Below are 14,977 nucleotides of genomic sequence, written 5' to 3'. Positions count from 1 at the left end.
GACAAGTTAACCATGTCTGAATCAACCATAGGAATTGGGTCATAGATATGCAGAAATTTAACAAGATCCATTAAACCTACAGGCCCTAAAGAGATAGTCATATCTGATGTTTATATATGGTACTTTAACAATTGCAAGCTGCTTTATATATATTAACTCATGTGAATTCTCAGCACTCCTTTGTGGTAAGCAAAAGAAGCTGTGGTTAACTACAGTGACTTTTTCAGGGTCACATAGCCAGTAAGTGTCAGAGGCAGAGTCGAGCCCAGGTTTTCATGACAATGAGTCCAGAAGTCCCTCCTGTATATCAAGATACTCTGGGAAAATAAAATTATGAGGGTAGATTTTGTCTGGGTCTGTTGTGAAGTTTAAACACCAACTAGAGGGCAAAAATAAAATAGTTCACATTCTGTTGAAATGCTATACACATGTAAAACAACATAACTAAAAATCTGTTTTAGGTCTTTATTACCCATTTTTCTTATATTTCCAATAACAAGCGTATGTATGTATATAACATACATATGTACTGCTTAAATACAATATTGACAATGGAATTACATAATTTTAGAAACATATATACTTTAGCATTCTATGCCTTATTTTGAGATCAACACATATTTATCGAGTGTCTCTTATGTGCAAGACCCTGTGCTATGAGCTAGGTGCAGAATTTAAAATGACATCATCCTTGCCTTCAAGGAGCTTACAATTAAACTGAATGGTGACAGACACTGCATATGATACAAGATAGAATGTGAAATATGTAAAGGTGAAAATAAGTGGGAAATTGAGAGGAACAGAAGGAAGAGGACGAAGGGAAGAGGAGGGAAAGTGCCCTGCTGTAGTAATTTGCATTCCATCTTGACTTCTCAGGAAGAAGAATTTTTCAACAGACAAGAATAAAAGCAGTCATGAAGAATATCCTAAGCAAAGAGAACAAATGCAAGGCACTAGAAGAAGGTAAAACCAGATGGAAAATAGTCAGTTGTCTAGTTTAGCTGAAATGTGCAGCCTGTTGTAACCCAATAGCGGAGGACCTGGAATACCAGATTGAAGAGTAGGGACCTTATTTTATGGGCAACTCCTGAGGGCCCAGAAGGCAGGGCAATGACATGGCAAAATCTGAGACTTAGATTCTTTGGCAACTGTGTGAAAGATAAATTGGAAAGAGGAAGAGACTAGAGGGAGCTAGTTAGGACGAGTTGGGAGACTATTGCATTATTTCTGGCAGAGATAACAGAGGTCTGAACCCTCTGAAGGGCCAGAGCAGTGTGAGCAGAGAAAAAGCGACAGTAGTAAGAGATTCTATGAAGGCTGAATCAAAAGGGCTTGGCAACTAGTTACGAGCAGAAATTGAGAGAGAAGAAAGAATCAAAGATAGATGCAGTGTTTCCAGCTTGTAAAAGACAGTGAAGACATAGAAAGTAACTGAGATACTAGGAGAACTATATAGGGTTTGATAAATCCTAGGCACCTGGTCTCTGAATAGGAGCCTATTCTTTTCAGTCCTGCAGAAGGACACTTAAAATCTCCAATTGTGTATATTCATTATATGATGACAATACTTGACAAGAAGCTTCGCTATGGATGGGGCCACTTGCAGCAAGCAAGTGAAAATGTAGACCTTTCTTAAGGGACCTACCAAGAAGCTCTTAGCACAAATTCTGCTACAGAAGCAACTGGAATGGTTATTGAAATGATGGTAGTGGAGGGAATGACAGGACTGAGAATCAATGCCTTGTGCAACATCATGCTTGAAAAAGAAAAGTTTTTCTTGATTTGAAATTTGAAAAAAAAAAACATTTTGCCTCCTAAATGTGGGGTCTAGTTTCTAAATCAAAAGCAAATCTGTTAAGCCTTGTGGTGGACTTAGCACTAAATTTGAAATCAGAGGACATGAGCCTTGGCTCTTCTATTTATTACTTGATGATTTTTTTCACCTTTCTCAGCCTAAATTTCTTTATTCACAAAAAGAGAGAGCTGGCCTAGATGTCCTCTACAATCCCTTCTGCCTAGAAAGCCTACAGAAGCAACTGGAATGGTATTGAAATGATGGTAGTAGAGGGAATGACAGGATTGAGAATCCTAACTCCCCTTATCCTTTTTCATGGCAGCTATCACTAGAAATTTAGGTTGCACTTATTCTGAATATTTACTTACATATTCTTTTCCCAAAAAATAACAAGAAAATTGTTACTTTCAAAGGGAAAAGGAAACCAAGTCAGGACATGGACAAATAGTGCTCATTGTCCTGTTTAGACTCTGAAGCAAAAAAAGAGATTCTTTATCCAGGGCAAAGGTAAATAGCTACAAGAACATCATTTCCATAACACAAGAAAAAAAAAGTTAAAAAACACTGGAGGTGTTCCACAGACAGCTCATTTACGGTAACAGTATCAAGCAAAATCACATTTTTTTTTCTCCAAAGATTCCATAATCAGTACAGATTTCATATCTCAGAAACAGTCAGTGATAGGAAGTGTTATTATATACTTTCCAGCTGAAATTAGCTTCACTTTGGTTGGAAAAGGTCACCATTCTTCGCTTATTAAAAAGCAGGGCAAATCAGAAGAGACAAGATGGCCATAAGGCTGGCATTTCCTAACCATTCTAAATAGTCCACTTAAAAATTAAAAAAAAAAAAACAACAAGGTGAGAAACCCCCCAAACAATGGACTTAATCACAGTTATACTAGCTCAGGAAGATCTAATCCTATGCACACTTAGGTACAAAGAGGAAAAAAAGATCAAGACTAAAATAAGCTGCAACCACCATTCAAATCAACAAAAATGGTGATGACAGTGACATCCACATAAAGCCCAATATCATTTATCAATCCATCTCCTGGAATTCCCTTGGTCTTGTAAAATGCTTTGCCATAAGGGCAGCTAGGTGGCACAGTGGATAGAGCACTGGCCCAAAGTCAGGAGGACCTGAGTTCAAATCCAACTCAGACCAAACACTTGACACTTAGTAGCTGTGTGACCTTGGGCAAATCACTTAACCCCATTACCTAAAAATACTTATAAAAAAATGCTTTGCCATGTTCTCCTTATTTTGTTGTGATTGTTTGCACAGTTTTACAAAACCTCTCTCAATGGTTGCTAATGCTTTCTTAACTCAATGAGATAAAATAACATAAAGCACTTTGCAAATTTTAAAATGCATTATTGTTGTTGTTCTTATTGCTTAGCAGCAGTAGCCATATCTAGTGCCTTTTCTTTACAAATTCTCTTTGATTTTACTGCAGCTTTTGGCACCATCAACAAGTTCTTCTTGGATACATTAGTGAAACTATTTACTCTTCCTTCCCTTCTTACCTGTCTTACTGTGCCTTCTGAGTCTCCTGTATTGGATCATCACCTATCTCTTGCCCACTAATAGTAGGTAACCCATCAAAGCTTTGGCAAGGGCCTTCATCTCTCTCTCTCTCTCTACCTACCTCACCCCTATGTATTCATTGTTATCTAAATGAGAATGAATTTCAAATCTTTACACCTAGTCTAATCTCTTTCCTGAACTCCAGCTCTGCATCACCATCTATTGGACAGCTTCAGCTGGATATCCCATAGTACCTTGAACTCAACATGTGTGAAACTAAACCCATCTCCATTTCTAAATCCCCCTCTATTTCCATACTTACCTATTATTGTGTCAAGCACCATAATTCTCAAACTATCTTTCACCCTCCACATCTGATCACTAGCTAAATCCTACTGACTTTTACCTAGAAAGCACCTTTCATGTCTGTCCCCTTCTCTTCTGCCACATGGTGACCATTCTTGTTCAGGTAATCTATTATCTCTTGCTGTGACTATCATATTAGCTTACTAAATGTTCTACCTGCCTATAGTTTGTCCAATTAATCCTTAAGACAGCTGTCAAAATAACTGTTCCAAGATGCAGTCTTAAAATGTCACTACCCTATTCAAAGACCTTCAGTGCCTCACTCATAATTCTATGACAAAAAAGAAACTCCTTAGCTTGGCATTTATTCCCACAATCTGAATTCAAACTGTGTTTCCAGGTTTACTCCACATCATTTACTTCATGCCTCCCAACCAGTTTGGACACTGACACTCCATTTGACACCTCCATATATTTTTCCAAGTCATCCCCCTACACTCGGATGCACATCTTCCTCATCTCCACATTTCACTCTTTATTTCACATAATGGTTCAGTTCACATTGTCAGTTCATGGTTAACTACTGTCTGCCACAGTTTCTTGATCTGTAAAATGGAGACAAGAATTACACCTATCTCTCAAGGTTTTTGTAATGATAAAATAGATAAAAGTTTGTAAAGTAATTTGTAAACCTCAAAGAGCTATATACAATGCTAACCATTATTGTTATTATTATTATTATTATTATTATTATTATTATTATTATTCACATTCCACCTCTTCCATGAAAATCTTTCCCAATATCTCAGATTTTGTTTAGTATTTTTTCTCTTAAAAAAAAAAAACCTCTTGTGCATATCTACGTTCATTTTGTATCCTCCCTGGATAACGTGAATTCTTTTAGGGTAAGAATTATTCCATGTTTATTTTTATATCCTTAGTACTTAGTTTTTGCACATGATAGGCACTTAACTGTTTGTTGAATTTATATTTAAACCTATCACTAACATCTGATATATTTCTTTAATGCTAGAATTTATTTGTCTTAGTCCTAGGCCAGGAGGGATTACATCTCCTAGGTCTCTATTTTTAATTCAAATTTTTATTGAAAAATCATCTATTTTCTTTCCCTCCCAACTCCCTCCATGTGCCCTGCAATAAAAAGTTAAAAGAAAAATAAAATCCTCCTAACAAATATACATAGTCAAGCAAAATGAATTTCCATGTTGGTCATGTCCAAGGTCCTTGTTTATTAATGGCATGGCTGGGACCAGGACCAATATCTGTGACACTAATCAGTACATTTTCCACTATTCTATCCTGTCTCTTACCAGACCTAAGAAGTCAGAAGAGCTAGGCTCTAGTCCCAATTCTGCCACTAACTGGCTTTGTCATCCTGAACCTTGATGTCAACATTCTACGAAGTTATCATATCTAGGTGTTATAATTCTATGTATACAGATTTTTAGCATTTTCAACTTCAATTTGCAGCAATTCTTCTGCAAAAGTATTTATTACTGACTAATCAGTTTCTGTATTATGGATATTCTCTCACTTGCAGATCACAAAGTAGTCATATCCCATCCTGTGAGATTCTGTTCATGTCTTCCCACTAAAGTCGATTGTTAATAAGCCCCAGCCTTACACTATTTTCAGTAATTTGAAGAATATCTGAAGGTATTATAGGATTTAGGAAATAATGGCCCTCAGATATGATTTAATTCAACTTCTTTATTTTACAGATGAGCACATTGATGCTCATAAAGTTTATATGAGGTTTGCTCAAAAGTAAATTAAATAGGTAGCAAAAGCAAATGAGGTAAAATTCAAACCTAGTACTCTGGATTTTAAATCAAATATTCCCATCAATACTTCAGAAGGCCTCAGAGTTAATACATGTCAGTATGATAGCTGACTTTATATGTTTTTTAAAGGAATGTTTCCAACCTATTTCAAAACTCAAAGATAGGAACCAGAAACAACAGTTAGAAAGAGGCAAATTTTCCTCAGGAAAAGCCCAGTGCCTAGGCACATAGTAGATTCTTAATAAATATTTGTTGATTGACTGAAAAACTTCCCAGGAATTAAAGCTGTTCAAAAGTGGAATAAGTTGCTTTAGAAGGTAGTAGGCTTCTTCCTCATTGGAGGTTTTTTGAACACAAGCTGAATTACAACTTCTTAGGGATGTTGATAGCATAGATTAATCTCCTTTTGGGTATGGTTTGGACCATAGAGTATCTGAAGTCCATGTAAGCCCCAAAATTCCATGATTCTTTGATTTCTTTTACCTAGGCCAAATCTCCATACACATCCTAAGCCTTTTACCAACTTGAAGATAAAAGAACATATGGACTAGGCACTTTAGGGAAAAAAAAGCAGATAGAGCTTAAGAAATACAAGTTGTATATACTACCTCATTAAACTTATTCAACTAGGTAGAATGATTTTTTTTTTCAGAGCAGGCAGTGATTGGAAAAACCATCAAGTCTTTTATTATTATAAATGAGAGAAGACTGAGGTCCAGAGTTATGGTGACTTACAAAAACCCAGGTCTCCTGACTCCCTGTCCAAATTCTTTGTATTTTAAGTACAAATCTACTATTTTTCAGTTAGGTTCTTTAGTTACTGTTCTTTAGTATGAAAGATATAACTTACAGCGACAAGACAATGTTCTGTGTTCTAGAAATAGGCTTTGAAGTCTCTCTGAGGTATTACTGTATTTGTTTGTTTCAAAACACATTTGTAAGATGTAAAAGGTGTCAGTGAGTGTCTCTTCCTCAAAAGGTATATGCTTTAAGAGATTTGGGAAAAAAAAAGAACATTGTTTCCAGGGCTGCTTTGCGTGTGGTATAGAATACAAAACCCTATTTCAAAGTATATGGAATTTCCTTGCCAATCTTACTGTCACCTCCAAACAAACAAAAGTTCCCCCTCACATCTTCTCAGAGCACCCTGTCTGAATCTCTTCTTTGTGCCTATTACATTTTACTTTGTAAAAAAAAAAAAAAAAGAGGTGACATTTAGATAGTGCATTCAGGTTTACAAAATGCTTTACATACATCAGCACATTCGTTCTTCACGGTGGCCTTGTGAGGTAGGTACAAACCACAAGTATTATTTTTCTCACTTCACAGATGAGGAAACTGAGGCTCAGAGAAATAAAACAACTTGTCTCTGGTCACATAGCTATGAAGTGGTGGAACAAGGAATCAAACTCATGTCTTTGCTGACTTCAAGCTCACAAAATCCTTCTACTGCACTATGGTTCATCCCATTATTTGTATAGATGTTATGTCCCTTTCTACAAAACTTCCAGAGGACAAAGACCATATGTTAGTTTGTAATTATATCTCCAGTGCTTTGCACATATTAGATAATTGGTAAGTGTCTGTTATATTTGAACATATCTTTGACTATGAATTAGAAAGCATCCTTATTACAGAGCTAAAAAATCAAAATTAAGTTGTTCACATTATAATTACATTATGCATAATCTTTCCAAAACTTGGCAAAACCAAATCAGAAGGGGCTAAGATGAAGAAAGCACCTGGGAGCAGTAATTCAAGGCTAAATTTCCCTAGCAACATTAAGGTTATACACACAGAGAAAGAAAATGAGGTGCAAAGCTGTTCAGTTAGCTCAGTGATCCAAGGATATGCAAAGAATTGGTTTGGGAAATAGTTGCCCCACCTTTGTAAGTTACCTTCATCACCTGGATAAAAGCCCAAAACTTTAGCTGATCCTCCACTTCTCACTCCCCTACTCAAAAACCTTACTCTAGGGAGAAAAGAAAAGCAAACTTCTTTCTAATGATATGTTTTGTATGACTTCACATGCAAAATTATATCATATTGCTTGAAAGATGATGTCTAGGCTCTTTTTTTGATCATGGCTTTCCGATAGTGCAATAATTTTTAAGTTCTCTCTCCTGAATCTTTTTTCCAGGTCAGTTGTTTTTCAAATGAGATAGTTCACATTCTCTTCTATTTTTTCATTCTTTTGGATTAGTGTTACAGTGCCTTTATTTCTCAGATTGTCACTAGTCTGGAGGGAGGGGCAGAATTTGGAACACAATGTTTTTTAAAAATGAATGTTAAAGGGAGGGGGCGGAGCCAAGATGGTGGAGTGAAAGCAGTGGCTTGCTTGAGCTCTCCCCCAAACTCCTCCAAATACCTATAAAAAAAATGGCTCTAAATAAATTCTAAAGCAGCAGAAGCCACAAAAAAGACAGAGTGAAACAAATTTCCAGCCCAATAGTCTGGATGGCTCATTGCAAAGGTATATAATGCCAGGCTGATAGAAGAGTGCAGTTTGGCGTGGGTGCACAGGCCGCAGCAAACCTGGAGCAGGCCTCAGAGGACTGAATCGTCAGCAGCTGTGGCAGTTTCCAGACTTCTCAAGCCAAGAACGCCAGGGACACCTTAGAAAGTCAGTGGGAAAAGTCTGTGTCTGTGGTGAGAGAGAGAAGCAAGGGGGTCTCAGCTTCAGTTCCAGATCTCCCAGGGCAGCGGCTGCCTCCCGAACTTCTGGACCACAGATTGAGGGGGAATCGAGTGGCTGATCAGAGGGTGATTGTAGGGATCTCTTTGCTGGTGCAGTATTCTCTTGCTTTGCACATGCTTGGATCTGGGTTACAGTTCTGGGTGGCAGTCCTGGGGTGAGGAGGAACTGGCATGGTGGAGCTTGTAGTGGCTGTACAGAGAACATCCTCACAGTTCCAAGAAAGAAAAGAGTGCTTGCTGTCGGTCACTCATAGACCAGAGCACAGGCCAGGAAAGGGGTAAACACCTCGCCCTTGATCACAGCACCTAGGAAGAACTGAAAATTTACAGGTCCCTAGAAGTATCTCTGAAAACAACTGCATAAAACCCCTGAAGCTTGGAACAGTACGTTCTCCACACTAGAAATAGACTCCTACCTTAACAAAGAGTTTATAACTCAAGTAACTGGCCAGGATCATGAGCAAGCAGTGCAAAAAGGGTCAGACTATATTATCTTACTTTGGTGACAAAGAAGATGAAAACATACAACCAGAAAAAGACAACGAAGCTAAAGCTCCTACATCCAAAGCCTCCAAGAAAAATATGAATTGGTCCCAGGCCATGGGAGAGCTCAAAAAGGATTTTGAGAAGCAAGTAAGAGAAGTAGAGGAAAAACTGAGAGTGATGCTAAAGGAGACCCAAAAAAAAATACTGAAGAAAATAACACCTTAAAAAATAGCCTAACCCAAACGGCAAAAGAGGTCCAAAAAGCCAATGAGGAGAAGAATGCCCTAAAAAGCAAAATTGGACAAATGGAAAGGGAAGTCCAAAAGCCTACAGAAGGAAATGCTTCCTTAAAAATTAGAATGGAGAAATTGGTAGCTAGTGACAATTTGAGAAATAAAGGCACTGTAACACTAATCCAAAAGAATGAAAAAATAGAAGAGAATGAGAAATATCTCATTTGAAAAACAACTGACCTGGAAAATAGATCCAGGAGAGAGAACTTAAAAATTATTGGACTATCTGAAAGCCATGATCAAAAAAAGAGCCTAGACATCATCTTTCAAGAAATTATCAAGGAAAACTGTCCTGATATTTTAGAACCAGAGGGCAAAATAGAAATTGAAAGAATCCACCAATCTCCCCCTGAAAGAGATCCCCAAAGGAAAACTCCTAGGAATGTTATAGCCAAATTCCAGAATTCCTAGGTCAAGAAGAAAACATTGCAAGTAGCCAGAAAGAAACAATCAAGTATTGTGGAACACAATCAGGATAACACAAGATTTAACAGCTTCTACATTAAGGGTCTGGAGGGCATGGAGTATGCTACAACCAAGAATCACCTACCCAGCAAAACTGAGTATAATCCTATAGGGTAAAAAATGGTCATTCAATGAAATAGGGAAACTTTCAAGCATTCCTGATAAAAAGACCAGAGCTGAATATAAAATCTGACTTCCAAATACAAGACTCAAGTGAAACATGAAAGAGGTAAACAGGAAAGAGAAATCATAACAGATTTATTAAGGTTGAACTGTTTACATTCCTGCAGGGAAAGATGATATTTTCTAACTAATGAGTCCTTTGTCAGTATTAGGGTGGTGGGAGGGAAAAAATTATATGTATGTATACGTAGATAGATAGAGGACACAGGGTGAGTTGAAGATGAAGGGGTGATATCTGGAAAATAAAATTAAGGGGTGAGAGAGGACTATACTGGGAGAAGGAGAAAAGGAGAAGTAGAATGGGGTAAATTATCTCACATGAAAGACAAGAAAAGGTTTTTACAGTGGAGGGGAAATGGGGGAAGGTGAGAGGGAATGAGTGAATCTTATTCTCATAGGATTTGGCTTAAAGAGGTAATAACATACACAATGCAGTATGGAATTCTATCTTACCCTACAGGAAAACAAGGGGGGAAGGGGACAAGAGAGCAGGGGGTTGATAGAAGCGAGAGCAGATTGGGGGATGGGTTAATCAAAGCAAACACTTATGAGGAGGGACAGGGTCAAAAGTGAGAATAGAATAAATAGGGGTAGGATAGGATGAAGGGAAATATACTTAGCTTTTCAGAACAGGACTACTATGGAAGTATTTTGCATGACTACACATCTATAACCTGTATCGAGATGCTTGCCTTTTCAATGAGGGTGGGTGGGGAGAGAGGAAGGGAGAAAATTTGTAATCTAAAATTTTAAAAACATATGTAAAAAATAATAAAAAAATTTAAATTAAAAAAAATAAAATGAATATTAAGAATTTATATTGATATCTAATTTTTACATTGCCTATATGTTTCTCCTCATCTTTCCCCCTTACTATCACAGAGAATCATTACATAAAACAAACATTTATTTTGAAAAAGAGGAAGTTGAGAAAAAAGTCAGCCAACTGATCAATACATCAAAAAAAAATTGGGAAATATGTGCAGTGATTTATAAGTTTGGAGATCTTACCTATGCAAAGAGTAGGGAGAGGTCACACCTAATTTTTGTTTTTATTTTCTATTGCTCCCCTTCAGACTGCTAGCTGTTTCCCAAACTTCCCTTTGTCCATTTCTGCAAAATGTCCTTCACTTCCCTCTCAGAATCCTACAAGCCTTATTTCAGGTGCCACCTTCTCCATGAAGTCTTTCCTGATCTTCCCCGTGGCAGGACCCCCCAGCACCCTACTTATCAGTTCTTTGTTCCCCCTCAATTTTCCTCGTAATATTATGTTGTATCCTCTGGTAGAAATAGAAAGTAAACTACTTGAGGCCTGGAACTATTTCATTTCTATCTTTCTTTCTTCAATGATTTTACATAGTAGGTGTTTAAGAAATTCTTTTGAATTAAAATGGCCCATGTGAACATAATTGGATTTCACAAAGAATTTAACTTGTCCTTACTGACCACCCTAAAAAAGAGCTGTCTCTTATACTGAATTCAAATGAACATTTAGCTTTCTAGAACTTGCCAAGTATTGAGAAGTCCTCTTAGCCAACTCTGTTGTCATCTTTAAAGTACAATAATTTAGCAAATCAGGAGAAAATATTCCATATAAAAAGAACTACCTTCTGGTAGAAATTTCAAGGGTAAAAGTGGCTTCCAATTTACTTGTGGTCTGATCTTATTTGTGAGGGTAATTTTTCCATTAGGAAATATAATTTTCTTTAGTTCCATACCAATCCACTTCTCCCACCCGTTGTTGTCAACTTTCCCCTTGACATTGGAAGATCTTGCAATGTGCTCAAGAGAGCCCCGAGAAGTAGTCCTTCCCAACCCCAGTCCTGTTCCAACCAAATGGCCGTGTCAGCTGCTACTGAAAAAGAACCTGAGGCTCCCAGAGAATCAGCCTGCCGACCTCCCTACCATGACCATGGGAAGCTGTCTGTTCCTCCTTCATTTGACATATCTCTCAATCACAGAATTTCAGAAATGAAATGAGCTTCGGTGATCATCAGCTATCACTCTCTCATTTTACAGATAAGGAAATTGGGACATAGGGAGATCAAGTGACTTGCCTAATGTCATACAGGGCAGCTAGGTAGTGCAGTGAATAGAGTGCAGGGCTCCAAGTCAGTTAGACTTATCTTTATGAGTTTAAATCTGGCCTCAGATATTTACTCTGAGCAAGTCACTTAACCCCATTTGCCTCAGTTTCTTCATCTGTAAAGGTCACATAGCTATGGTGGGGTGGACTTGAACCCTAAATTTCTGATTCCCACTCTAGGACTCCTTCTACTGAGCCAAAATGTATTTTTCCCAGGCCACCCAGTTAGGTCGTTTCACCTTCAAGATTATTCCTAAAATTACACTATGATTTGTTCAAGGTCTGCAGCTCCTTGAAAAGAGTATGACCTTTACATATCTCAGCAGATGAGTCTATCCATGCAGGGCTCTTCGGAGGTAGCCACAGAGCTCATTCACACCCTAAGCTGAGAGTGCCAAAGCAACAGTGGTTGTTTGTTGATAAGTATCTTCTTTAATGCACATTGACATATGCACGACTAATTGGATAAGTTTGGCTCAGTTTTACAGATTTTTTGGGATAGAGAATAACTAATATCCTTCCATGGTTTGTTCGGATTACGGAAAATTATCATGGAATACAATGTGTTTTTGTCTCATTATCTAATAAAATACACCAAAAATTGTAACTGGGATGGCAGAAGGCATGAGTTCTGGAATCAGAGGTCCTGGGTTTGAATCCCTCATTTGCCTTTATTGCCTGAGGGCTAGTTATTTTCTCTCAATAAGCTTCAATTTACACACATGTATAATGAAGGAGAGGGACTAATCTCTAAATTTCCTTCCATTTCTAAATCCTTTAAGGAGGACAATGTGGGAGACATACTCTCCAGGTATAGCCCCAAAAGGTCAGGTACAAATGTGGTGTGAAAAATACAGCAGAATTCCCAAAGTCTCCTGTCTCAAGGCAAAATAGCAAGTAAGTCAGGTCTATGTTCAACTACTATATGCCAGGCACTGCGCAGGTATCTTTCCTTTCTAGTTCTAATTCATTAAGGATAGGAACATATTATGAACTTTCCTGCAATATGATAAACCTCCTATGCTTTAGCTTGTTAACTGTTCAGGTGTGGGCAGCAGCCAGTTTACTGTCTTTAAGGAAAATAGACTGGAAACATTTCAGGTACAGTTAATGTAGAAATGGGCTGTCAGTCATTGATTTTTTTCTGTCCCCTTGTTCTGTTTAAGGATGGTAAGAGGGGAATCTATATCATCTCCAGCCCTGTACTTAATAGAGAACACAAGTGGTACAGTTATCTTCAAAAGATGAGAGATCAATATGTTCAATATAAATGAGATTCCCATAGAATATAATCTCCTTGAAGGCAGGTGCTAATTTTCTTTTTTATTTTGTTTTGTTTTTTGAACTCTCTGTAACTAACATATTACCTAGCAATGTAAGTGAGAACTAAATATATTCTTGCTAAACTGAATTGAATTCTGTTCTCACATCCCAATTTTTCCACTTTTGGTGGAATTAGAAAACAAGAAAAAATTTATCTTTCAGAACATGAGATAGAAATAAGAAACAAATAATTTCTCTTAAAATGCAATACACTACTACATTTCTGTCTTTCATATCTCATTTCTTATAATAATCAAGTGAATATAAAACATAAAAATATCATTTTTCTGTAACCAACTCTAATTTTGCAGATAAGGGAAACATCCCCCAAAAAGCAATGTTTCATCGTTTGATACACCAAAAACCTTATTAAGTGGTGGTATTTGCCAAGCACTGGGGGTACAAATACAAAAAAAACAAAAAACAAAAAACAGAAAGATAACTTCTCCCCTCAAGGAGTTTAGATTATAATGATGGTCAGGTAGGGGCAATTTGGTAGGGAAAACTCTTGGGATGTTAATTGGACAGTTGGGACCTAAATTGACATACCTTTTCCAAGAACAATAGTAGAGGTGATTTGATCAAGGTTAATTTTTTTAATTAAATACACTATAATATATTAAACATCAACATCCACATCCAGCATTAAACATCCACAAGAAACTCAGTTCAAGTCCAGTTGGCTTATGAGGCTTTCTCAGGTTATGTAAGTTGTCCCTGAGTCAGTTTTCCAAAATATATGACTGACCCATGGCAAGAATTTGCCCATGGAATGTGTATGCTCCTTTGAAACTCTGTCTACATGTAAATTAGACAACATTAGGATTTAAATTTACATAAGGAAATTTTCATTAACACTGTGCCTTTTAGTGTTGACACTTCCTTATTGAAAAACAGGTTGAACTTTTGGGTTTTGTAGGGAAGGACAAAGGAAATTTTTATCTAGATTATAAACTGTCCCCCCACCAGGAAGCTCCATGCTTTACATCATCTCTCTAAGAAAGTTGTTTTTATTTTTATTTTTTTAATTTTTAAGTATAGTACAAAATTAAGTAGGTGGGACAAAAGGCCTTTTTTTGAAATGATCTCAATACAACAGATGATACTAAGAAATTATAAATGAGTAATGAAGTGACATATAATAAAAAGAAGTCTTATTCTGAGGAGATCAAGTCCTACTTGGAAGAAATAAGTTCTGGCGTATTGTACCATTTTAGAAAGTTTCCAAGTACTGTCCCAAGAATATGTGAAAGACTAGTACCTGAGGGTTGCTCTACCTGAGTATGGAGAGGTTTCATTACCAGTAAGCTGGTGACAGGTAATGAACTGTTTGGTTGTGGCATCTCATAAACAAAGATTTTTAATGACCCACATTCCCGCAGGCCCCTTTTTTGTTTAAGTAGTAATGTTGAAAGAGTGTTGGAAAAGGGGGAGGAAGGTGCTCAGGATCCCAGTTTTGAAACAGAATTTATTTGTTATTGTTTTAAATTGGCAATCTTTGTCTAATGATCAGTGAACCAACAATGTACTGAAAGAACTGATCATATGACTACAAATGATACCAGAAACCATAAGGAAGCTGGAGCAAAATGGGAAAATGGCTCATAGATTCATCTTAAGGAAGGAAACTATGGGATTGATAGAGTTTATTTCACAGAGTATATAAAAGTAACAAGAAACTATTTCAGGGGGCTCTTGGTCATCATGCCTTGTAGCACTCATGACAAGATAAGCAAGACAACAACAATAGAAAAACAAATATTGGGAAGATAATTGAAATTAATATGTAAATACATATTCCAGAGGACAAGCAGTTAAACACTATGAAAAAAATCAGTTGGGCTATAATAGAATCTATGTGGCTAAATCTGCATGTGTTTAGTTTTTAAACCCTCTAAATTTCGGTGTCTTGGAGAAAAGTGCTAGTTACCCCACCCCAATTATGAGTCTATAAAAATATGATTTGGGATCAAGAAATAAAACAGAACAATAGACTATCTCAAGAGCT

General features: G+C 37.0%; 1 protein-coding gene across 1 annotated transcript in view; it reads right to left on the bottom strand.

The window, feature by feature from the left end:
- The window catches only part of PTPRD (protein tyrosine phosphatase receptor type D), a 616,472-nt gene that overhangs the window by 566,277 nt on the left and 35,218 nt on the right, over nt 1-14,977 (bottom strand).

This window comes from Phascolarctos cinereus, unplaced genomic scaffold (genome assembly GCF_003287225.1).
Source record: "Phascolarctos cinereus isolate Bilbo 61053 unplaced genomic scaffold, phaCin_HiC Scaffold_4;HRSCAF=312, whole genome shotgun sequence".
NCBI classification, from domain to species: Eukaryota; Metazoa; Chordata; class Mammalia; order Diprotodontia; family Phascolarctidae; genus Phascolarctos; species Phascolarctos cinereus.
The sequence above is the reverse complement of the archived record's forward strand: the minus strand, read 5'-3'. Positions and strand labels throughout refer to the sequence as shown.